The 26,027-nt window shown below is 33.8% G+C and overlaps 1 pseudogene; it reads left to right on the top strand.

Moving 5' to 3' along the window:
- Positions 1–963: 963 nt before the first annotated feature.
- LOC108288214 overlaps positions 964–26,027 on the top strand; it is a 74,194-nt pseudogene continuing 49,130 nt past the window's right edge.

The raw sequence follows: 26,027 nt of genomic DNA, 5'->3' as shown, positions 1-26,027 counted from the left end.
AGTATTTATATAGAATAATTATTTTTTCTCTTATTACTCTCATTCATATTAGTTTGGTTTTCCCCTGACCTCTTCAGAGAACCAGACCATTAAACCCCAGCATATCACCTTAATACACCAACCCATATTAAACTAGAGTGATGTTTCCTGTCTGCTTATGCAATCCTATGATTCCTCTCTAACTAACTGTGAGTATTCATTCTCATCTTCTCTTAACTAACGTGCCAATAATCCATTTATCGAAATAATGATGCATAATATTCCAGCCATTAAGCCAATGTCTATTTTGAATTCTAGTAGCACATCTTCTTACACTTACAAGGAGGGACGGACAGTCAACTAAATCCCCTTTCACCATTATTGGCCTAGTGTCATCTATCTTGTACTTCTTTCTCATTCTCATTTTAACTCTATTCGACAGCCTAATTGAGAACAAACTATTCAAATGAAGAGGTCCTCGTAGTGTATATTATTACTTTGGTCTTTTAAATCAAGAACAGAGAGTATCTCTTCCTAAAGCAACTTGAGGAAGAGGCATTATGCTTCACCCTCAGTACACAAAACTAAAATTCGACTTAAACTATTCCCTCATTTTCCTTTAGCTTTTCCTTTAAATTTAGTCATATCTTTTAATAATGTAAATCAGCACAATATTTTAATATGAAAAATGTACTTTTGTCTCTATAGAAGCCAAGACTCAATCTGTAACTTATAGTTTTATACCTTCGATAGTGATCACTCAATTTCTTATAATTTGAGAACCTCTTGGAAGTGGAGGGAGCAGTGGCTTACATTGTGCCTCGAGCTCAAAGAAGTCTTGGTTTTCCTCTTCCATTAACACAGCAACCCTCACACTCATCACCTGCCAAAAGAAAAATGGAAAGGACAAACAGCAGCCCAAGGAGAAACAGGCACGGAATTTTTTTCCAGTGCTCTACACTTGTGATTTTTAACATTGCTGAAATGTACATTTTGATATTGGCATTGATGATAATACCTCCAAATTCTACTGCCCCGACACAAGAAAGGTAAGTAATATTTTGTTCTGTAAACACACACACACACACACACACACACACACACACACACACATTGTCAGCAATAGTCTGCTTTTTGAATCCAAAAAAAAAGGACTTAACACAAAATTCTTTTTTGTAGGTGATAAAATAAATAAAGCAATCAGCAAGGGGTTTTTTGCAATGTTCATTTTGCAGCAGTTCCAGTGAAATTCTTCCTGTGGAATATAACTGAGCTGTGACTAAGCTCCAGAATATTTATAAAAATGTCAACTGCTACATCTTTCTATTAAACCCTACTGAAGTGACTCACAGATATAGAAAAAAGAAAATGGTTACTATTATTGTAACTGGAGCTGATCTTGTATAATTTTGAATCTTTCTGTACTTCAAGAATTAAAAATATCTCAGATACATTGGATTCTATTATAACTTTAGCCCCTCAATTTTATTCTTACATAATAATACCATGACATGTTTAGAGATTTGTTTATGAAAGAAAGCATTGAAATATACCATCCAAAGCAAAATAAAACCCTATTGGTCCAAAGAAATATCTTTATAATTACGTAATTATACTTATTGTAAAGCAATTATCCCTAGAATTTTTTAAAGTTATATTTCCACCTCGGGCCCAATTGTTATATTTCACAGAAATAAAATGGTTAAATTATGATCAGAATATAATGTTTCATGTCTTTTTCCCCTTACAGTATCAAATATGCAAAATACCAATGCTAACATATGCAATATGATTCAAAATATATTCCTTTTGTAAAATTTAGAAATTATTACAGGAATATGGTATTTCCCAATTTAAATATTACCTTTCATTTGTAAATAAGAAACATTTGCACAATCAATTGTAATTAAGGGACATTTATAGTATGCTTTTATTTTATTTTGGGTAAATAAATGGTAATAAATAGTAATGGTGTCTTATCAAATATTTTTATCCTTTGGTAATTTGAGGAGGTTAAATGTAAAAAGTCCCTAAAGCAGAGCAGAAAATCTTGCCCTATTTCTTAAATATGCTCTAAAGGCCAAGATAAATATGAGTAGGGAGTGATTTCTGTTTGTTTTGGTAATTAACAACAGATAGAATATCTGAGTCCTACATTTGATTAGGTATTATGGTTGCAAATATACATAAATTTCTGGTTTAATTATGACAACCACAAAGAAAATAAAGGTTATGATCAACCTGAGATTTAGACGGTAAGGTCTTTCCTAGTGGTAAGGTAGTTAAGTAGCTGTTTCTACTATGTTTCTTTGGTTACAAGTTAGAGAAGTAACACTAAGCTGGCCTAATCATACAGGAAAAATTATTTGTTAAGGCTCAGAGCCTTCTTAACAAATCCAGAGCCCATCCAGACCCAACCAGGCATTAAAAAGTGTTTATGACTTGCTGTTAGACGGTTTTGTGTGTCCCAAATTGATTAATGTTCTCCATGTGAAAAAAAAAAAAAAATCTACCTTAGCTTTTATATTTTCATGATGTAATATGGTAAAATGTTACATATTAGTTTCAGCAACCTGGAGTTAATTATTCTTTCTGTCTCAACCTAGATAAAATGTGCATTTTTAAGATAATCACCTTATAAGAGAAGAAAATTACACTACATGAATCTGCTCTCTGTTGTACCCAGGGAGAATGATAAATTAATAAGGCCTTCCAAAAAGTGGCTACTATATGAGCAGAACTGGGACAATATACTAAGAGTCAGGATTAATTGTCTCAAAACATATGGTTTGAAGAGTAACTGTATTCTATAGCTGTTAATAGCAAGTTAGATTGCACAAATAACTAAGTTTTAGAAATATGACTGTGGTAGGGGAAACCTGATACTACAAGATGTTTGAAATCTAGATTCTAAATTACTTTAATTAATGGAAATTCGATTATTCTATCTTCTCAGGAACAGAGAGGTCAATAATTTCTGGGAGTATTTTTACCCTTTGCAACTTTGCAAAATCAAGAAACATGAAATTTTAAAATTTAAAATAAGACACACAAAGGTTTAGAATGCAATTACAGACAAAAACCAAAGGCTTCACCCAATGTGCCTATTGCTGTGCTTTATCTAAGCATAGTAAGACATGGACGAGTACAACACGTTTGATATTTAATTTCTAATTTGAAGCAAAGGGAGGGAAATTATTTTGGTGTTTTTTTGTCACAGTAGAAGTAAATAATTTACACAGAAAATAGTTTTATACTGGTACTTCTCATCGTGGGACAGAAAGTTTGGAACCTTTATGTTTCAGTAACACATTTTTAACAGTCTCCTGAGGTGCTATATGAAACAATATGTAATGGTGCTTGATAGTATAGGTTCTCAAGAAAGATGCCAGAGTAAAATACTATCCCTTACACTTGACATCCTATGATATCTGTCAAATTACCTATTTTTTCTAAGTCTCAGGTCCTAATTGGTCAGTTTGACTTAATAATGTAACTATTTCTAAGGATTCCATAATATTGTGCAAAAGAACACATCAACGTACCTGATATATAGTAATTCTCTGTTAATTATATATTATCATAACAGTTTAGCAATGTGTTTTTCCAAGTAAAACATAATTTCATTTTAATCTATCCAGCATTTATTATTTAAATAAGAAATTTTAGCAAGTCACTCAAACCCTCACATATTTACATATTAAAAAGTAGATGATCTTTATTTGGTTTATTTGATATAGCATAACCTCCTCCAGTTTTATTAATGTTGTTGCACATAGAGTGATTTTTATCATTTATAAGGCTAAATAATATACTTTTGTATACATACATAGCACATTTTTGTTATTTATTTATCTGTCCACAGACATTTAGAATGCCTTCAAATCTTGGCTATTGTGAACAATGCTGAAGTGAATTGGAGGGCAGATACTTCTTTAAAACAGTGATTTTATTTTCTTAGAATATATATCCAGAAGTGAGATTGCTAGATCTTATGGATATTAGGGGGTTTTCTTAGGAATCTTCATACTGCTTTTCATAATGGCCATAGCAATTTACATTCAAGTCAACATTTACAAAATTTCTCTTTTCTTCATGTCCTCTCCAACACCTGTTATCTTTTGTTTTTAATAATAGCCTTCCTAACAAGTGTAATGTGATACACCATTATGGTTGTGATTTTCTTTCCTTTCCCTGATAATCAATGATATTGAAGACATTTTCATATAACTGTTGGCCTTTTGTATGTCTTTTTTGATAGATGTCATGCAATTTTACAAAGGATAATCAAAGAGTTCATGGAAAATGTGTTTTATGACAAAATTATGCATCAATTTCAAAACCAAATTTTTCACCAAAATAAAATCATATTAATTTGTTAATATTTCTGAATAGGTCTAATTTGAGGCATGAAGAAGAATTAAGCAACCATTTGCAAAGAGACTATCAGAAAAGCATAAATTTTGCTAAAATTTAACCATGAACAAACATCAAATTTATGGTGAAGTTTGAGTTTTAAAATGTTGAAATAACTAATGTTTTATGAATTTATGGAGATAATTCCCCCAGTAAATTAGCAGTTTACTAATGAATACTTCATTTTACAAAGAGATGAGATGATGTTGAAGATGAAGCCTACAGTGGTAGACCATTCACCTCACTTTAAGAAAAAAAAAAAAATCATCGTGTTTGTTCCCTAAAGAGGACCAACAATGAACATCAGAAACAATAACAAACATGACAGATATCTCAATTGATTAAGATTACACAACCTGACTCAAAAATTCGAGTTGAACAAAACTTTTGAATCACTAGGTGCTAAAGAAATTGCGCCCAGGTCAGCTGAAGACAAAGGCAGAGCATACAATGAATTTTTTTTTAAATTGTACTTTAAGTTTTAGAGTACATGTGCAGATTATGCAGGATTGTTGCATAGGTACATATATCGAAATGTGGTTTGCTGCCTCCATCCCCCCGTCACCTATATCTGGCATTTATCCCCATGCTATCCCTCCCCAACCTCCCCACCCCCTGCTGTCACTCACCTACCCTCCCAACAGACTCCCTCCCAGTGTCCATGTGTTTTCATTGTTCAACACCCACCTATGAGTGAGGACATGCGGTGTTTGATTTTCTGTTCTTGTGTCAGTTTGCTGAGAATGATAGTTTCCATGTTCATTCATGTCCCTACAAAATACTATACAGCCATTAAAAACTCATCTTTATAATAGAATGATTTATAATCCTTTGCGTATATGCCCAATAATGGGATTGCTGAGTCAAATGGAATTTCTATGTCTAGGTCCTTGAAGAAATGACACACTGTCAACCGAAGTGGTTGAACACTTTCCCACCAACAGTGTAAAAGTGTTCCTATTTCTCCACAACCTCTCTAGCATCCATTGTCTCCAGATTTTTTAATGATCACCATTCTAAGTGGCATGAGATGGTATCTCAATGTGGTTTTGATTTGTATTTCTCTAATGACTGGTAATGATGAGTATTTTTTCATATGTTTTTTGGCCTCATATATGTCTTCTTTTGAAAATTATCTGTTCAAATCCTTCTACCACTTTTGAATGGGTTTGTTTTTTTCCTGTAAATCTGTTTTAGTTTTTTTGGTAAATTGTGGGTATTAGCCCTTTGTCAGATGGGTAGATTGCAAAATTTTTTTTCCCATTCTGTTGGTTGCTGGTTCACTCTAATCATTTTTTCTTTTGCTGTACAGAAGATCTGGAGTTTAATTAGATCACATTTGTCTATTTTGACTTTTGTTGTTGATGCTGTTGGTGTTTTATTCATGAAGTCCTTGCCTATGCCTATGTCGTGGATGGTTTTGCCTAGGTTTTCTTCTAGGGATTTTATGGTGTTAGGTCTTATGTTTAAGTTTTTAATCCATCTGGAGTTAATTATACTGTAAGGTATCAGGCAAAGATCCAGCTTCTGCTTTCTGCATATGGCTAGTCAGTTTTGCCAAAACCATTTATTAAACAGGGAATCCTTTCCCCATTGCTTGTTTTTGTCAGGTTTGTCAAAGATCAGACGGTTTTAGGCAAGTGGCATTGCCACCAATGCCTCTGTTCTGTTCCATTGGTCTATATCTCTGTTTTGGTGTCACTATCATGCTGTTTTGATTACTGTAGCCTTGTAATATAGTTTGAAGTCAGGTAGCATGATGCCTCCAGCTTTGTTCTTTATGCTTAGGATTATCTTGACTATGCAGGCTCTCTTTTGTTTTCATATGAAGTTTAAAGTGGTTTTTTCCAGTTCTGTGAAGAGGGTCATGTAGCTTGATGGGGATAGCACTGAATCTATAAATTACTTTGGGCATTATGGCCATTTTCACAATACTTATTCTTCCCAGTCATGAGCATGGAATGGTTTTCCAACTGTTTGTGTCCTCTCTTATTTCCTTGAGCACTGGTTTGTAGTTCTACTTTAAAAGATCCTTTACATCCTTCGTTAGTTGTATTCCTAGGTATTTTACTCTCTTTGTAGCAGTTGGGAATGGGATATCACTCTTGATTTGGCTCTCTGTTAGTCTGTTATGTGTATAGGAATGCTTGTGATTTTTGCACATTGATCTTGTATCCTGAGACATTCCTGAATTTGCTTCTCAGTTTCAGGAGATTTGGGGCTGAGATGATGTGGTCTTCTAAATATACAATCATTTCTTCTGCAAATAGAGACAATCTGACTTCCTCTTTTCCTGACTGAATACCTTTATTTCTTTTTCTTGCCTAATTGCTCTGGCTAGAACTTACAATACCATATTGAATAGGAGCGATGAGAGAGGGCATCCTTGTCTAGTGCCTGATTTCAAAGGTAATGCTTCCAGTTTTTGCCCATTCAGTTTGATGTTGTCTGTGGGTTTGTCATAAATAGCTTTTATTACTTTCAGATACGTTTAATTGATACCTAGTTTATTGAGAGTTTTTAGCATAAAGGGCTGTTGAATTTTGTGGAAGACATTCTCTGCATCTATTGAGATAATCATGTGGTTTTTGACTTTGGTTCTGTTTATGTGGTGGATTACATTTATAGACTTGTGTATGTTGATCCAGCGTTCTGTTTATGTGATGGATTACATTTATAGACTTGTATATGTTGAACAAGCCTTGCATCCCCAGGATGAAGCTTACTTGATTCTGATGGATAATCTTTTTGATGAGCTGTTACAATCCGTTTGCCAGTATCTGATTGAAGATTTTTGCATCTATGTTCATCATGGATACTGGCCTGAGGTTTTCTGTTTTTGTTGAGTCTCTGCTGGGTTTTGGTAACAGGAAGATGTTGGTCTCTTAAAATGATTTGGGAAGGATTCTCTCTTTTGTATTATTTAGAATAGTTTCAGAAGGAATAGTAGCAGCTCCTCTTTATATGTCTGATAGAAATCTGCTGTGAACCTATCTGGACCTGGGAATTTTTTGGTTGGTAGGCTATTAATTGCTGCCTCAACTTCAGCACTTGTTATTGGCCTATTCAGGTTTTAAATTTCTTCCTTGTGTAGGCTTGGGAGGGTGCAAGTTTCCAGGAATTTATCAATTTCTTCCAAGTTTACTGTTTTACGTGCATAGAGTTGTTTGTAGTAATCTCTGATGGTGGTTTGTATTTCTGTGGAATCAGTGGTGATATCCCCTTTATTGTTTTTTATTGCATCTATTTGATTCTTCACTCTTTTCTTTTTTATTAATCTGGCTAGCAGTCTGTCTATTTTGTTGATTTTTCCAAAAAAACAGCTCCTGGATTTACTGATTTATTGAATTTTTTTTTTGTCTCTATCTCATTCAGTTCTGCTCTGATCTTAGTTACTTCTTGTCTTCTGCTAGCTTTTGAGTTTTTTGATCTTGCTACTGTAGCTCTTTCAATTCTGATGATAGGGTATCAATTTTAGATCTTTCCTTGCTTCTCATGTGGGCATTTATTGCTATAAATTTCCCTCTAGACACTGTTTTAAATGTGTCCCAGAGATTCTGGTATGTCGTGTCTTCATTCTTGTTGGTTTCAAAGAACATCTTTATTTGTGTCCTCAATTCATTGTTTATCCTTTTGACATTCAGCAGCCAGTTGTTCAGTTTCCATGAAGTTGTGCAGTTTTGAGTTTGTTTCTTAACCTTGAGTTCCAATTTGATTGCTCTTTGTCTGAGAGACTGTTGTTGTGATTTCTTTTCTTTTGCATTTACTGAGGAGTGATTTACTCACAATTATGTGGTCAATTTTAGAGTAGGTGTGATGTGGTGCTGAGAAGAATGTGTATTCTATGGATTTGCGATGGAGAGTTCTGTAGTTGTCTATTAGGTTTGCTTGGTCCAGATCTGAGTTCAAGTCCTAGATATCCTTGTTAATTTTCTGTCTCATTGATCTGTCTAATATTGACAGTGGAGTGTTAAAGTCTCCCACTATTATTGTGTGGGAGTCTACATCTCTTTGTAGGTCCTTAAGGACTTGCTTGATGTATCTGGATACTCTTGTATTTGGTGTTTATATATTTAGAATCATTAGCTCTTCTTTTTGCATTGATCCTTTTACCATTATTTAGTGCCATTCTTTGTCTTTTTTGATCTATGTTGGCTTAAAGTCCATTTTATCAGATACTAGGGTTACAACTCCTGCTTTTTTTTTCTCCGTTTACTTGGTAAATCTTCCTTCATCCCTTTATTTTGAGCCTATGTGTGTCCTTGCACGTGAGATGAGTTTCCTGAATACAGTGCACTGATGGGTTTTAACTTTTTATCCAATTTGTCAGTCTGTGTCTTTTAATTGGGGCATTTAGCCCATTTACATTTAAGGTTAATATTGTTATGTGTGAATTTCATCCTGCCATTTTGATGCTAGCTGGTTGTTTGGCCAGTTAGTTGATGTAGTTTCTTCATTGTGTCAAAGGTCTTTACCATTTGGTATGCCTTTTGAGTGGCTGGTACTGGTTGTTCGTTTCCATGTTTAGTGCTTCTTTCAGGAGCTCTTGTAAGGCAGGCCTGGTGGTGGTTAAATCTCTCAGCAATTGCTTGTTCATAGAGGATTTTATTTATCCTTCATTTATGAAGCTTAGATTGGCTGGATATGAAATTCTAGATTGAAAGTTCTCTTCTTTAAGGATGTTGAATATTGGCCCCCGCTCCCTTCTGGCTTATAGCATTTCTGCCGAGAAATCAACTGTGAGTCTGATGTGCTTCCCTTTGTGGGTAACCCAACCTTTATCCTTGGCTTCTCTTAGCATTTTTTCCTTCATTTCAACCCTGCTGAATCTGACGATTATGTGCCTTGGGGTTGCTCTTCCTGAGGAATATCTTTGTGTTGTTCTCTGTATTTCCTGGACTTGAATGGTGGCCTGCCTTGCTAGGTTGGCAAAGTTCTCCTGGATAATATTCTGAAGAGAATTTTGCAGCTTGGATTCATTCTCTCTTTCACATTCAGGTACAGTATCAAACATAGATTAGGTCTTTTTACATAATCCTATATTTCTTGGAGGCTTTGTTTATTTCTTTTCACTCTTTTTTCGCTAATCTTGCCTTCTCATTTTATTTCATTGACTTGATCTTCAATCTCTGATATCCTTTCTTCCTCTTGGTCAATTCAGCTTTTGAAACTTGTGTATGCTTCGCAACATTCTCGTGCTGTGTTTTTCAGCTCCATCAAGTCATTTATATTCTTCTCTAAGCTCTTTATTCTAGTTAGCATTTTGTCTAACCTTTTTTCAAAGTTTTTAGTTTCTTTGCATTGACATAGTTAAATTCCAAGGACTCTCAGTCCTTCAAGGATGGACTAAATGGTAGCAATAATCACTTACATAAATGTCATAGATTTAATAGAGCTTAGATTGAGAAATAAATCTTACATTTCCATTTTTATTTATTAATTATGATTTCCATGAAGTTTTTGAAGTCTCCACATAGTTGAAATAAAAAATGTCACAATCACAAAAACAGAGAGTAAGTAGAAGTGTAGTAATTGGTGGTTGAGGACCAGAGAGATGGGTAGTTAGGGGATGTTGGTGAAAGGGTAAACATTTGTAGTTATAATGTTACTAAGATCTATATATTTAATTTAAAGCATAGTGACTAAAGTCAAAATGATACATTGTATGCTTGAAATTTTATAAGAGAGTGGTTCTTATGTAATATAAGCATATACACACAAAAGTTACCTGGAGCTAAATCAGCAAGATAGTAAACTAAAATATTCCTAGGATCATCACACTCACCCCTAAAACAAAAGTACCACTAACAACTAATCAAAGACAAGAATGTTATTCTACATTTACCAGAACTTCAGGGAGACGAAATCACCTCACCGGGCCTAAAGAAACAAGAAAATCTGTGACCACAAAAAGATAAATATTTTAGATTTCATCTGTGACATGTAAGTTTTGTTCAACATATGCAAATCAGCATATGCTAGCCCCTTTCCCAAGGAGGTGCAACGCCCCTCAAGGAGAATTTTTTTGGAACCGCTTTTTCTAAAGTAGGAGGAGGAATTTGAAGGTGTACTTTAATCTCTTCAGTAGTCTGGGATTTTTGTGGGAAGTCCAATTTTGTTCTATTCCACAAGAAGCGTTGGGAGTTCCAGGGGGTCTGAAACACATGGGGTATATTGGAAACAAAGGGTCGGGACAGCAAATGCAGTAACTGACACAAATTGTGGTGGTTTATCTGGATTCTGATCAGCAGAGGCACCACGATGGAGACACTGAACAGATTCCAACACCACACCAACAGCAAGTGCTGGTGTGGAGCCTTTCCCAGACCCAGAAATAACGAAAAGGTTGGTGATTAAGTTCTGATTAAATTCCAGTGGCCTCATCAATTCTGATTCTCTCAATAAGTCTTCACCAAGCTGGGAAACAATGGTGGGGCAATAATTTAATTTCAAAGTAGTATGTAAGTTACAATGCTAATAATAATGCCTCCCCACAATTGGAAATAACGGCAGGTGGGTGATTGAGTTCTAATATTAAATAATAAATATCTATCACTACCATAGAACACTTGCAAAAGCTGGAAGTGGTGGCTATATCCTCAAATACATGAGCATCAGCATAAAGATATAAGAATTATACAAAAAAGAAAAAGAAAAATGGCACCACCAAAAGAAACCTGCAAATTTCTAATAATGAACCCATACTAAGTTTTTTTTTATAGCTCCTCAAAAGAACAGGTAAGACAAGAAAAAATAGACAAATATGACTACATCAAACTAAAATGCTTCTGCACAACAAATAAAACAATTAATTGAGAAAAGACACAACCTCCAGAATGAGTAACACTATTTGCAAACTATGCATCCAACATGGGGTTATCATGCAAAGTATGTAAGTAACCAGAGCAACTCAATAGGAAAACAAGCAAAAAACTCAAATTATCCAATTAAAAATGAACAAAGACCTGAATAGCTCTCAAAAGAAGTGGTCTCGAAAGAAGACATAAAAAGGGCTAGCAGGTATTTGACAAAAGCATACCACTAGTTATGAGAAAAATATAAATAAAAAGAACCAAGAGATATTATGTAACTGCAGTTAAATTGGCTATTATCAAGAGACAAAAACAACAACAACAGTGACAAAAACAAATGTTGGTAAGAATTAAAAGAAGAGTATACTTTTTATACACTGTTGGTGTAAATGTAAATTCGTACAGCTGTTACGGAAGGCAGTATGGGGTTTCCTTAACAAACTAAAAATAAAACTATCATATAATCCAGCAATTCCATGATTAGGTACATATTCACAGGAAATGAAATCAATATGTTGAAGAGAGAGCTGAGGTTCTTTCTTTATTGCAACACTACTCACAATGGCTGAGAGATGAAATCAACCAAAATGTTCTTCAAAGAACAAACAGAGCTAATGGAAGACAAGAAATAACCATGATCAGAGCTGAATAGAAGGAGATAAAATCAAGAAAAACACTTCAAATAAAATCAATTACTCAAGGAGCTGTTTTTTGAAAAAAATTAATAAAATAGATAGACTACTAGGTGGACTAATGAAGAAAAGAGAAAAGAATCAAATAATCACAATCAGAAATGATAAGGGGGATATAACCATGGACCCCACAGAAATACAAACAACCGTATCAGAGAATACTATAAAAACCTCTATGCACACAAGCTACAAAGTCTATAAGAAATGGTAAATTCCTGGACACATCCACCCTCCCAATACTGAACCTGGAAGAAATTGAATCTCTGAGTAGATAAGTATTGAGTTCTGAAACTGAGGCAGCAATAAATAGCCTACCAACTAAAAAAGAGTCCAGGAACAGATGTATTCATAGCTGAATTCCACAAGAGATACAACAAAGATCTGGTATCATTTTTACTGAAAAAATTCCAAAAAATTGAAAAAGAGGGACTCCTCCCTAACTCATTCTATGAGGCCATCATCATCCTGATACCAAATCCTGGCAGGAATACAAAAAAAAAAAAAGAAAGAAAAAGAAAACTTCAGGCCAATATCATTGATGAGCATTGATGTAAAAATCCTCAATAAAGCATCAGCAAACTGAATCCAGCAGTACATCAAGAAGCTTATCCACCACAATTAACTTAGCTTCATCCCTGGGATGGCAGTTTGATTCAACATATGAAAATCAATAAATGTGATTCATCTCATAAGCAAAACTAAACACAATAACCACATGATTATCTAAATAGATGCTGAAAAGGCCTTGGATAAAATGTATTATTCCTTAATGTTTAAAACTCTCAGAAAACTAGGTATTGAAGGAACATATCTAAAAATAATAAGAGCCATATATGACAAACCCATAGTCAATATCATATTGAATGGGCAAAAGCTGGACACATTCCCCTTAAAAACTGGCACAAGACAAAGAAACCCTCTCTCACCACTCCTATTCAACATAATATTGGAAGTCCTGCCATGGTGATCAGGCAAGAGGAAGAAATAAAGGCTATTTATATGGGAAGAGAGAAAGTCAAACTATCCCTCTTTGCAGATGACATGATCCTATATTTAGGAAACCCCATAGTCTCAGCCCCAAAACTTGTTAAGCTAATAAGCAACTTCAGCAAAGTCTAAGATATAAAATTAATGTGGAAAAATTATTAGCATTTCTATATACCACCAACAGACAAGGAGCAAGGCAAATCACAAATGAATTCCCATTCAAAACTGCTAAAAAAAAATAAAGTACCCAAAAATACAGCTAACAAGGAAAGTGAAGGACCTCTTCAAGGAGAACTATGAACCACTGCTGAAGGGAATCAGAGAGGAAGCAAACAAATAGGGAAACACTCCTTGCTGATGTATAGGAATAATTAATATTGTGAAAATGACCATACTGTCCAAAGTAATTTATACATTCAATGCTATTCCCATTAGACTACCATTCACACTCTTCATAGAGTTAGAATAAACAATTTTAAAATTAATAGGGAACTAAAAATAACCCAAATACCCAAGACAATTCTAAGCAAAAGGAAACAAAGCTGGAGAAATCACATTATCTGACTTTAAACTATACTATAAGGATACAGTAACCAAAACAGCATGGTACTGGCGCAAAAACAGTCACATAGACCAACAGAACAGAATAGACAACTCAGAAACAAGGCTGCACACCTACAACCATCTGATCTTCAACAAACTTGGCAAAAACAAGCAATGGAGTATGATTCCCTATTTAATAATTGGTGCTGAGAGTGCTGGCTAATCATATGCAGAAAATTGAAATTGGACCCCTTTCTTACATCATACACAAAAATTATCTCAAGATGGGTTAAATACTTAAATATATAACACAGAATTATAGAAACTCTCAAATGAAATCTAGGCAGTGCCATTAGGACATAGGCATGGGCAAATATTTCATGACAAAAATACCAAAAGCAAGTGCAACAAAAGCCAAATTTGACAAATGGGTCCAATTAAACTGAATAGATTCTGCACAGCGAAAGAAACAATCATCATAGTGAACAGATAGCCTACACAATAGGAGAAAATTTTTCAATCTATCCATCTGACAAAGGACTCCTATCCAGAATTTACAAGGAACTTAAACACGTTTACAAGAAAAAAACAAACAACCCCATTAAAAAGCAGGCAAAGGACATAAACAAACACTTCTCAAAAGAAAACATTCATGTGCCAACAAACATACAAAAAAAGAAAAGATCAAATTACTGATTATTAGAGAAATGCAAATCAAAACCACAATGAGAACACCATCACATGCCAGTCAGAATTATGAGTGTTACAAAATCAAGAAATAACAGATGCTGGAGAGGTTGTAAAGGTAAAGGAATGCTTTTGCTGTTAGTGGCAGGTAGATTAATTCAACCATTGTGAAAGACAGTGTGGCGATTCCCCAAACACCTAGCAATAAGAATACTATTTGACCCAACAATCCCATTCCTGGGTATATACCCAAAGGAATATAAATCATTATCTTATAAAGATGCATGCATACATATGCTTATTGCAGCACTCACTATTCACAATAGCAAAGACATGAAAACAACCCAAATGCCCACCAGTGACAGAATGGATTTTTTAAAAAATGTGGTACATATACACGGTGGAGTACTGCCCAACCACAAAAAGGAATGAGATCATGCCCTTTGCAGGAACACGGATGAAGTTGGAAGCCATTATTTTCAGGAAACAAATGAAGGAACAGAAAACCAAAGACAGAATGTTATCACCTATAAGTGGGAGCTGAATTAGGAGAACAGGGAGGGGAATAACAGACACTGGAGCCTGTAGGATGGGTTTGGGAAATGAAGGTAACCAGGAGGAATAGCTAATGGATGCTGGGCTTAATACCTAGGTGATGGGATGATCTGTGTAGCAAACCATCATGGCACATGTTTATCTATGTAACACACCTGCACATTCTGCACATATACTCCTGAACTTAAAATAAAAGTTGAAGACAAAAAAAAGAAAATCTGGTAGGGTCAGAGATGGTGCATTAGGGCCAAGTAAAAGCCTCCAGTGGTGAAACATCTGTAGAAACACCATATTGAACAATTAGAACAACTAGCCATGCAAGAAGCACCTTCCTAAAAAAGCAAATAATCAAATGAATGATCCTAGTACTTTGTTTTAATAAATAACAATAAAAGAGACATTGAAAAATACAGGACAAGAACAGAAGAACTCTTGGATTGTTTATACCACCTCCCCTCAGCCCCAGGCAGAGCAGTGAAGAGAGAATCTCTGTGATTGTGAAAGACAAAGTGAAATGAATGTGGGATTCAGTGCCATTCTAATACAATGAAAAACTACACTGGGCAGAATTTTTCGGTACTCAAGGAAGAAGCATTTCAAGTAGCCCTAGATCAGAGAGAAATCTCCTGTCCCAGGTGAAGGAACTCAAGTCCAGGCAGACTTCAGTACAGGCTGATTAAAGTGGAGCCTTGAATTAATTTGAGTTGTAATCAGGTCATCGTGATGGCAGTCTTTGGGCAAGACCTAGTGATGTGCTGGTCTCCCAGGCAGTGGAATTGGGATGCAGCCCAGTACAACACCAGCCATGTAGTGTCAAGAGGGACTCTTCAACCTTGGGGGAAACAGAGGGAAGGAGCACAGTGAACTTTTTCTTGCAACTTGGATACTAGCTCACACACAACAAAAGACAGCACAGGAAAAGTACTGAAGCCCTGATTTCAGACTTTTACTCTTAGATAGCATTTCTAGACCCACCCCAGCCAGAAGGAAATCCTCTGTCCTGGTGGAATAGACTCAGCCCAGCAGGATTCCCCATCCGCTGACTAAAGTGGCCCTGGACCTTGAATAAACATCAGCAACAGCCAAACAGTAGAGGCCACAATCCTTGGGCCAGCTCCAGAAATGAGCTGGTCTGAGAGGCCATCAGCTTCAGGTGCAACCCAATATGGTGCCAGATGTGGTGGCCATGGGAGTGCCCATGGCACTTCGTCACCAACTCAATGTACCACAATGCTGAAAGAGAATCCTTCAGTTTGAGGAAAAGAGAGTGGGAGACTTTGCCTTACTACCCAGGAAATTCTCCCTTATCTTCTCCAAGTCACCCAAGACTGTACCTAGGCATTTCAAGAATTGCAGTTTTCCTGGACTTAGGGTGCCCACTATTGCTGAAGCAGCTGTAGTGGCTGTAGACTTAACCAACAAAACTCAATTCACTTTGGATTTTTGAAAAGCCCTCTCAAGAAGGATGTACACAAACAAGCCCATACTGGGAAGACTGGGATAATTGCTTCTCTCTTCAGTGCCCAGGCATCAGTGAAAGCAGGTAAGATCAAGAACATCCAGGAAGTCAGCACTTTTCCAAATAGATTAAATAATAATCCAGTGACCAGTCCTGGAGTGATGGAAATACATGACCTCTCAGGCAGAAAATTTAGAATAGCTGTCTTGGGGAAGCTCAATGAAATTCAAGGTAATATAAAAATAGAAGTCAAAATTCCATCTGAGACTTTTAACCTGAAGTTTGAAATAATTTAAAAATTAAGTGAAAATTTTTGAGCTGAAAATTCAATTGACAAACTGAGAAAATGACCAGAGTCTCCCAGCAGCAGAATTGGTCAAGCAAAAGAAAGTATTAGTAATTCAAATATAGCCTACATGAAAATACATAGTTAGAAAAGAGATTACAATAATTATTATAATAAGGAAATGACTATAAGATTTAGAAAATAGAGTCAAGAGGCAAATACTAGTTATTGGAGAATGATTGGCCATAAAGAGGATGCAGAGGAATATATTAGGGTAGAACTTTTATTCAAAAAAGAAATAACAGAACTTTGAAAACACAGATAAAGACAAAAGTGTCTGGTTGAAGGAGGCAAAAAGAACACCAAGTAGACTGAACACAAATAAAACTACCTCGAGGTATATAAATAATCAAACTCTCAAAAATTCAAGAATTATATAAGGATCCCAAAAGCCGCAAGAGGGGAGAATAAAGCAAATAACATGTAAAAGAGCTCTGATACATCTGACAGGTGGCTTCTCAGCAGATACCTCATAAGCCAGGAGGGATTGGAATGACATATTCAAAGTACCGAGGTGGGGGGAGCATTCTAACCCAGAATATTACATTCAATAAAGTTAGGCTTCAAAGGTTAAGGAGAAATAAATAATTATTATTTTCTCATACAAACAAAAGTTGAGGGATTTTATACACACAAGACTTGCTTTACAAGGAATGCTAACAAAAATTCTTCCGTCTGAAAGAAAAGAATGTTAACAAGCAACAGGAAATCATCTCCAGGTATAAAACTCACTGATTAAAGTAGGCACACAAAGAAATACAAAATATTCTAAGACTGTGATTGTGATGTGTAAACTCCTCAAATCTATTATATGAAGACTAAAAGACAAACCTATTAAAAATAAAGAAGTACAACAATTTACTGAGATAGACAATTTAAAAAATATAAATAGAGAGCATATGAAAAAGTCCTCAACATCAGAGAAATGCAAATTAAAGCAACAATGAGATATCATCTCACCCACATTAAAGTGTTTTATTAAAAAGAAAAGAAGTAAAAGAAAAGCAATAATGGATGCTGGCAAAGATATGGAAAAAAGACAACCCTCCTAAACTGTCTGAGGTGGAAATGTAAATTAGTACAGCCACCATGGAGAAGAGTATGAAGAATCCTCAAAAACTAATGATGTAACTATCCTGTGACCTAGGAATCCAACTTCTGAATATATATTCTAGAGAAAGGAAAGCAATATATTGAAAAGATAGCTGCACTCATGTTTATTGCAGTACAATTCACAATAGCCAATATATCAAATAATCCTAAGAGTCCATCAGTGAAAAAAGAATGAAAATGTGGTGCATTTATGCGACATATGTTATTTAGCCATAATAAAAAATGAAACCCTGTCATTTGCAACAACATGGATGGAACTGGATAATACGATATTTAGTGAAATAAGTGAGGCACAGAAAGTCAAATATCACATGTTTTCACTCATATGTGGGAGCTAAAAAGGTTGATCTCATGGAGATAGAAAGTAGAATGATGGTTAGCAGAGGCTGAGAAGCCTAGTTGGGAGGGCAGGGGATAAAGACTGACTGGTTAATGTGTACATAAATACAGGTAAATAGAAGAAATAAAATCTAGTGTTAGGTAGCACAGTAGGGTGACTATAGTTGATAATAACTTATTTTATATTTCAAAATAACCTGAGGAGACTGTTTTTAGCACAAAGAAATGATAAATGCTTAAGGTAATGGGTATCTGAATTGCCATGATTTGATCATTATACATTGTATACTTCAATCAAAATATTACATATACCACATAAATATGTGCAATTATTATTTTAGCCATGAAAATTAAACATTAAGTATTATAAACAAAATATGGTAAATACACACAGTGGTCTACTATTCAACTATAAACAAGAATGAAATTCTGTAGTTTGCGACAACATGGGTGAACCTGAGGACATAGTGTTAAGTGAAGTAAGCTGGGCACAGAAATATGAAAAATTGATTTTGTGTTAGCAGATAGTAAAATATTGGTTACCAGAGGAGGCTGGGGAGTATAGGGAGAAGTGTTGGTTAATGAGTACAAGAATATAGTTAGAAGAAATATTTCATTATTCTATAACATTGTAGGGTGACTAGGCTAACAATATTCTATTTTATTTTTCAAGATAGCTAGAAAAGAGCACCTTGAAAATTATCACCATAAAGAAACAATAAAGGTTTGAGGTAACACATATGCTAACCCCAATGATTTGATCATTATAGAATATATACATATATTGATACATCACAATGTACTTCATAAATATGTACAATTATTTGTTGATTATAAACAAAAATTGGGTTGAAATGACTATTAAATGTTTTTCTTATTGAAGTTTCAATTTTATCAACTGTATTTTGATATTTTCTTCATAACAATAGTGCAATTTTTAAATGTGGAGAATTACTTCCAATGAAGTAGCAGTGTGTAAGTGTATTGGATTTCTATCAATTGAGGTTAGTTTCTCGCAATGAAATATGATTTTGTGTAATTGCCTAATAACTAATTTTATTTCTAACACCTCCTTCATATTTAATTAATATAGTTTCTGGAACAAAAAAGGATAGCTTTGTAAGATAATGGATATATTATTTAGCTTGAGTGTGGTAATCATTTTACAGTGTATAGATATATTAATCACATTGTACAGTTTGAAGTTTTCCTTGTCAATTATGCCTCAATAAAACTAAAAAGAAGGAAACCAAAATATTTTAAAATTACATTGTGGTGATTGAATAAGAGAGATATGGTAAATGGACACCAAGTGACATTATGACCTCAGAAGGAAAGGAAAGCAGATCCAAAGGATTGCCATGTAAAGGATTGCCATGTTGATAGAGATCAAAATTTATTTATTTTCCCTTACCTAGTTCTCAGCCTGATCACTAGTTCTTCAGATACATAGAAAATTTTCTGTCTCCATTCTATAAGAAAAGGAAGTAGCTACTCTTTCTTGAAAGTGCAGTTTCCTATATGAATAGAAGTTTGGAAGTAGTTAATAAATAAGACTAGAATTGTTAAACACAAACAGATTCACAGTTTGTTCAAACTAGCTCTGTTACCTTGGAAACTCCCTAAAACTGAGTTTCTTTATTGGTTAAAAAAAAGCAGGGGAAGGGAGAATAGTGAAAATTTGTGACAGGGAAATTTCCAATAGCAATAAACATTTTATTCCTATTAAATTATCACTATAGTATATAGAAAATATTTTTTATGCAAAACTACAAGATCCCTGATTTCCTTCATCACTACCTTTCTCTTTAAAACCCCTCCAATTCTCAACAAATCTGAAACTGATTCAAATGCCAGACTTTAAAAATCGAAATACTATCATTTTATTTATTTTGGTAAGTGCAGTTACCTAGCAAAAGAAGAAAATGCTTTCTCTACAACCCTGTCTTAAAATTTGTTTCATTTTTAATTATTGAAGAATGGTTTAGAGAAAATTATAATTAAAGCACAATAAGAAAATAGGTCTATTCCCAGCTCTAACCTGATAGATCTGCATTATTTTAGGTGAGTTTCAATTGATTTCAAATATCTTCATCTGTAAATTAGAGCTGAAGTAGATAATTTCTCGTTGGAATAGAGAAATTTTCACATTTTTTTTTTTTTTTACTTCTGTGAGAAGATCAGCTACTTGTACTTGTAAAGAAATGAAAATATTTTGTTATAAAAGTAAATAAGTCATGAAGAGGACAGGAAAATTGCATAGAGTAGGAGACCATCTCTGCTGATAACATATGATTATCAGGTATATTAGGGACCTAAAGTGCTTATAGGTACAGTTTCATCATAAAAATCTGAACATTTAGGCTAAACTAGTCTTCTGACAACTGAACACGATGTCAAACATTTATTCCACGAGATCAGTACTCTGAGCTAAAATACAAATCTGCAGCTCGTGAGTAGTTTACATTTACCCAGACATGTAAAACCTGCAATTGAACATGCTCTGTAACAGTCACATTAAACACACAACAGAATTCTAGAAATCTAACACTGTTATCCATATTTTATAGCCACCCAAATCGCACAATCTTAAAAAATATTGTTTCACCATATATAAACATGTTTTTAATCACAATTTCACTTTGCCAACACATTTTCCCTTTTGATCCAATGTATATTTCTATGAATATAATAGTCCTAAAAGTATATTATCTCTAAAATATTTTAGTATAATATTTTAAAAAATATATAAGTTTTATAATAACTAAGAACGTGAAGATTTTTGAATGGCAAATTCTCCAAATCAATGGAAATTATTAATCACGTATTTATCATAGGTATGTTTAACATAAATAAAATCTCAAATTGCTAGTTTTCACTTTACATAAGCACCAAAAGTACTAAGTATTTTGATAGACATTGACCATACTTTGAACAAATTCTGTTTTTACTGAATGTAAAAATTCATTTCCTGCTTTTTTTCACTTTCCAAATTTAGGGTAAAACAAGTAAAATCAAAATTTAATTTTATTTGAATGTAGAATTTAAAAGTACTGTACACAGTAAGTGCCCAAGATGCCATGATCAATATCATAATGCTAGACGAGTTTCTCAAATAGTGTCATACAAAGGTATCAGAGGTGAGGTGTACGGAACATGCATATGTGAACTGAAATTCTAGACCCTAAAGAAGGTCTGCTTTATTATTTGCTCTTAATGGTATGTATACACACCATTTTTGAGCATCTCTTTTTAGGTTATAATTTTTAAATTTTTTGAGAATATATCAATTCTTAGCTATTTGTTCTTATCAGAAATAAATTCAAATTTAAGCTGCTATTTCATTTTGAAGCCTTTATAAATATAATTAATAACTTCTGGATGAATTACACCTATGGTCTATTGAATGTATGATGCGTAGATTATTGGAAACAGACATTTATATCATGACGGAAGCTACCTATGAATTTGTGTTCTATCTGTACCACTTACTTGTTATAGCAACACTGAATAAAACACATCACTTCTTAGTTTCAATTATTTTTGCTATATATAAAAATACCAATAACTCTAACTCAAGGGATTTTTAAGATTAAGGCAGATAATATAGGGTAAGATGATTCACTATAGTTTTTAAATGCTATATTAGCATTACATATAAGTATATGTACTACCTGCAATCCTTAATATCCCATAATATTTCTAAGTCCTCGATTTCAAAATCCTCAAATTATCCTTTTTTCAGTAGAGTGATTCAGGAACAATATGATGAATGTACCCTTGGAATATAAAGAAAATGGATAGTAGAGTCGGGGGCAAATAAATGCTAAAATTGAATGATGATGCAGTCTCTTCTCATTATTCATGGATTCCAAATTTGTGAATGTGACTACTTGCTAAAATATATTTGCTATCTCTAATTCAATACTCATAATTCTTGAAAAGTGATTTACATTTCAGAAAGTTTAGGCAGTATAAAAGATGAACTGATGTTGGTGAATACTGGAGAAAATTAAAATAAGATAGAAAACTGGTTCGGGCATGGTGGCTTACACCTGTAACCCCAGCACTTTGGGAGGCCGAGGTGGGCAGATTACCTGAGGTCAGGAGTTTGAGACCTGGCTGGTCAAAATAGTGAAACACCATCTCTACTAAAACACACACACACACACACACACACACACACACACACACACACACATTAGCTGGGTATGGCGGTGTGCACCTATAACTCCAGCTACTCAGGTGGCTGAGGCAGGAAAATCACTTGAACCAGGAGGTGGAGGTGGCAGAGTTGCAGTAAGCCAAGATCACAGCATTGCACCCCTGTCGAGCAACAAGAGCAAAACATCATCTTGAAAAAATAATAATAGAAGAAGAAGATAGAAAACTGTTGAATCAGTCTATGTCAAAATAAAACAAGATAATTGCATTTGATATGTTACTAGATATTTAGAAGGTAGTATTAAAAACAAAAACAACAAACTTGGAGATTTGGAAGGTGAGCAGTAAGAATAGGGAAGGAGAAGTTCAAAGCACATGTGGTCATTCCAATCTTCTAGTTTGGAAATGTACAAAGATGGTATTGATAATGTGCTTGGGTAATAATGGCTATGAAACAGGGACTCACCACCGGATTGTGTGACAAGGAAAAAAACAATTGGCACTTAAAATTGTTTGTATAGTCTAATTATACTTCATATCGAAGTTAAGTATGTCTTTGTTACCTCAAATCTGGGTGAAGTTGATCAAATAAAAATAATAATTGTAATTCTTTACATTGGCTAATTCAATACTCATAATTCTTGAAAAGCTAATTCTTTAAATTGGAAAGCCAATTTAAAGAAACTTGTTGAATTTGGAAATAATTTTATTTATTAGCACTTTTATTTAATAGCATTGACTCAAGTTCTAACTCATGTATGTATTCCTATTTTAATGGAAACTTCAAAACTTTTTAAAAATAGTTCTGTATAATCTAGTTTCCATGCACTGCTATAGGTATAAAGTGATAGGAACATAGTTTATATTTTAAAAGCTCTGTTTGTCTCTTCAAACTATTTATAGAAGAAAAATTATTTTTTTTTTCCTATCGGAAACCAGTTTGAAGGTGGGAAAGCAAGATGTGTATCTTCTCTATAAGCAGATTTCTTAGAATGTTTTTATAAATCAGGGTCATCAGCTTATTACTCCTATTATCTTAAAATTTTGAGGAATTTTTCTGAAAACTTTCTTCAAACTATTATTTTTCAAAGTTTAACATTTTGACTCAATTAAAATTTCAGCAATAATAATAATAAAGAACAATGGAGTCATTATTAATTCTATGCAGATAGTGACTTGTGAAAACCTGTTATCTTTTCTAAAGTTTGAATGTCGGATAGCATCCAACCAAAGGCAACCAACAATGTTTTTCTGGACCATTTGACAGAAAACAGATAAAACCTTACTAACATATCACAATTAATTTTTCAATAAATCTTTACAATGAAATTATACTTGCAGATTATTTATTTGAAATATAAAACAAGAGTTTCATGAAATTACTAATGGTTGTTTGTTGTTTAGGAGGGTTGTCAGTATCCATGCCTGAATTGTAACTTTTAAATATCACCAACTTAGGGAAAAAAATAACTAGATGACAATTTTCTTAGATTTTATTATGTTCATGCAACCATAATCCCAGGTTCTAGAGTGACCACAGAAGATGTTGTGTCCAATTTGTGAAACACCTGGAGAGAAGAGGTTGGGACAAATGCTAAGACAGATAGGACATTGGAAATACTGACATAAACCATGCCTATTCCAAATACATCAAAATACATGTTTACCATATATCCATCCTACTTCTATAATTTTTCATATTTTTAATTCTTTCTCCCAGTCCCTTGGGGCCCTCATTTGTTTTTATTTGTATCAGCTAATTTGATGAGGTGGAATGAAGTAATTAAAAGAAAAGTCAAATTTTAGAATAAAAACATGTATTTTTAGGTCTCATATGGATCCCAAGGAATAAGCTTTTTCCCAAACAATTCCTATAGAATTTAAAATCATTGTAAGATATATTTAAAATTAATATTATAGGATTTTTAATTATCTTGAATTTTTTTAAGTGTTGATATTCAGTTAGTTTTACTGTGCAATAAGGTATCCTAAACCCAGTAGCTTAAAATAGTAGTCCTTTATTTAGCCAGTGCTCAATATCTTTACTGTTTATGGATATAAACATAATCAAATGTTCTGATTACCAAGGATTGTACAAATAAAAGAATTTCAGTTACGAAAATCTGCTGCCTTGCCTCATGTTCTTTCCTATTTCCTACACATTTAAGTCATTCAAATCCTGTACATCTCGTATTTTACTTGTTTTCATAGTTCAACTGCTATCTTTTGGATTCTTTTCCTTTGTGAGTGGAAAAGTCATGGTTTTCCATTTCAATATTTCTCATACAAATACCCTATTTTTACTTTCCTATCCTATTGCTTATCTTAGTTTCTTTACATATATCTTCTCACTGATTTTATATTATTCTATAAGGATAATTAAAACAAATATTGGATCCTTGTTTTTGGCTTGCAGTGTGCATCTCTGTATATTTGGGTATGGTAGTAGGCTTAGCAAGAATTTCTCTGCTTCTTTGGTTTCCATGATACTATTTTTTCCTAGATATAATTTTGTATCTTGAAATTCTTCCTTCTACTTGCTTTATTACCTCTTTATCTTTTTTATGTCATGCCTCAAATCTATTCTTTAGCCTCTTTTCTTCTTTCCTTTTAGGCTTCCTTCCACATAAATTATATCCAATTTTTGTAAATTGGCTAACTGCTCTGTCAAATGTTTCCATGTATAGTTATTTAATATTGGAATTTTTGGAACTTTGCCAATTCCAATAGCCTCTTGAAAACTTTGCACAGATGTATCACAAAGAACAGTTTTAAATCATAGGTCAGAGGCTAAAAGCCCCTTAATATAGGTTTAGGTAAGTTTTCCTATTTTACTTCCCATATGCTTAAGCTACTCTATAAAAAATGTTCCCATATATGTATTTTTTATCTTTAACTGGTACAGTTTGGCTCTTTTTCCTCAAAATAGAGGAACATGTCCAAATTCTCCAGCATTTTCTAGGCTAAATGCAAAATTATCTACACAACACCTCCACCAATATTTTAATGTCAAGGAAATCTCTATCATTTGAATTAATTTTACTCTGTACATCTCTTGCCAAGGTTATTTAACCATAATAACACAAGAACATGTTTTTTATAAACCACTATTATTTTATAAACATGTATTCTACTATTTTTATATTCTGTCTATAGTATCTCACATTGATTTCATTACATCATTGCAATTTTAAGCACTTTTGAGTACAAGTAAGTTAGTGGAATGTCAAGAGAACACATTCTTTGCTTATGCCAGATGAATGTCACATAAATAAGAGGGACAGTGGATTCTCTGTTAAGGAATCACAGACATACCTTCCAAGTCCTAATTTTTCATTGCCTCTACACATGGCTCAGAAAAGTAACCGAATTCATTTAACAAAGTTGTTGGAATAATCGTTATGTAAGCAAAAATAAAAAGGAGAATATTATTTCTTAGAACCTGAATTACTTGTTACCAAAAAGTATGCTCCTACCTGCAGACATTATTTTATACATAAACAGTAAATGGCTGTGCAGATATAAAAAATATTATTTTATATAATTATAAGCATGTATCTGCATTTTAGTCTTGTTTACTTCTCTTAAACTCAGGAGACTGGCAAATAAATTGAGTTTGCCTAGCAGTATCATGGTGTCCTACATGAGAATAATTAACTTGAAAATACAAACTCAGGAAAAAAAGTCCATTTGTTTTTCTTACTTAGAGGCATAGTCAAACTACTGTTTCAAGCTCTAAGAGGAGGGTCTTTTGCCTCAGAATATTTAATAATAACCCCCAGCTTGTTATTTGTTTTCACAAGAAAATTTTATGCTTAAAAATAAACAAGCTCTCAAGTGAACCTTAATAACATCTCTTATGGTTTGGGTAGCACAATCTACATTATTTATTTAGTGAAAGGGTATATACATGAAGATCTTTGTGGCCTAAAATC

Source organism: Cebus imitator, unplaced genomic scaffold, assembly GCF_001604975.1.
Source record: "Cebus imitator isolate Cc_AM_T3 unplaced genomic scaffold, Cebus_imitator-1.0 Scaffold16, whole genome shotgun sequence".
NCBI lineage: Eukaryota > Metazoa > Chordata > Mammalia > Primates > Cebidae > Cebus > Cebus imitator.
The sequence above is the reverse complement of the archived record's forward strand: the minus strand, read 5'-3'. Positions and strand labels throughout refer to the sequence as shown.